Source organism: Pituophis catenifer, unplaced genomic scaffold (genome assembly GCF_029215685.1).
Source record: "Pituophis catenifer annectens isolate HBS135680 unplaced genomic scaffold, rPitCat1.0.hap2 SCAF_5, whole genome shotgun sequence".
NCBI lineage: Eukaryota > Metazoa > Chordata > Lepidosauria > Squamata > Colubridae > Pituophis > Pituophis catenifer.
In genome coordinates, this window is record NW_027256885.1 from 69,993,748 (window position 1) to 69,995,486 (window position 1,739).

Consider the following 1,739-nt stretch of genomic DNA (forward strand, 5'->3'; position numbering starts at 1 on the left):
TATCCCTTCTTGGATGCTCAAATGCAAAAGGGGAAACATTTCTCGATGGCTCCTTGCCTTGTGATCAAATGCCACTTTTGCTAGTAGTTTGTGGCCACTTAAAAGACTGAGAACAAACCAGGCTCAGTTTCTCCCATGCTTGCATTTTGTGGGGGTGTCCACAGACAACAGTACAGCAAAACTGCCAAAATGATGCATGGACTTCAATTCCCAGAATTCCCAAGGCAGCATGAAGTTCGCCCATCTTAAACTTGCCAAGGCTGAAAAGCGTTGATCTACAGATAGGGATTTTTCCATTCCTCTTTTACTGGTTCCTACTTATGAGCAATGCAAAATCCCATTCCCAACTCACCCCACAGTAATGATCATGCAAAATCCCCATTCCCAACTCACCCCACAGTAATGATCATGCAAAATCACCATTCCCAACTCACCCTAGAGCAGGGGTTTTGGGCCTGGAAGGCCTCCTGCACCACCCTGGAAGCCAAAATGGGGTGCGGGGGACCACACAACACCCCCATGCCCCAGTTTGGGCATGGAAGGCCTCCTGCACCATCCTAGAAGCCAAAATGGGAACACAGGGGGGCTGCGCAATGCCCCCCTGTGCCCCATTTTGGGTCTGGAAGGCCTTCTGCACCCACATGGAACTTCAAAATGGGCACTGGGGAACTCCTGGGAGGGGAGGGGTGGGGTGGGTGGGGCCAGCCAGAGGTGGGATTAGCCAGTTCTCCGAACTGGGCAAAAAATTAACAACTGGTTCACCCGAACCGGTGCAAACCGATTGAAGCCCACATCTGCTTCCTTTTCTATTAATACATAATGCTTAAAAGGGATCCTGCCATGGTCTAATTCAGACAGGAAACATAGCAAAGCAAAATATTTTCCCCACTTGCTTTGTGGTGTTTTCCCCACTGAAAATGGCTGTTTGCAACACACAAGGAGGGGATACTTTCCGAAGAGCTCACAATTCAAGAATACCAATGTGCACATGAGATTGTTGTGGCCCGCCAGCGGCCTGCACAGATCGTGGCTGATCCCGACGACGAGGAGGCTGGTGTGGTGTCGCGCCAGCAGTCTGCGCAGCCGGCACTTGCATCGGACAGCGAGGAGGCTGAAGAGGATGTGGTGCCAGAGGCAGAGACTCAGCCAGGGCCTTCAGAACCTCCAGAGGCTCCTTCAAGTGGAGATAGTGAAGTGGAGGAGCCTCTCCTCAATGCTCGAGCACGCAGGGCTGCCAAAAGGCAGGAGTGGCTACTCAGGAGGAGGAGGTCTCCTCGAGAGTAAGGCTTGAGGATAATTGGCCACTCCCTTAGCCTATTTAAGTCACACGCCGTTAGTAAGTTTCTTGCTAGAAACAATTTGTAATTATCATCAGAGTATTTTTGGAAAAGTTTTATTGTATCTTGCTTTCTGGGCTGGTTGCCAACCTTTGCTGGACTTTGGTTTATTCTTGCTACTTAATAAATTTGATAAGAACCATTGGTGTGTGTCAATATCCTCGGGAATCCGGAGCTGGGGCAGAACTGTGAGGGATCTCACAAAGAACGATGGTTCGTTGAGGGTACTTCCAAGAAAAGGTCAGCACGCAAGGATGCAATCAAATTAAGTCTTTATTTAGAAGTAAAAGTAGAGTAAAATAAGTTCCCAGGCATGGAGGCATCCATGCCTGGATTGAGCCCATGGGTCAGTCCCATAGGAGAGTAGAACAAGAGCAGGGGAAAAGGGAAAGGGGAAAAGGC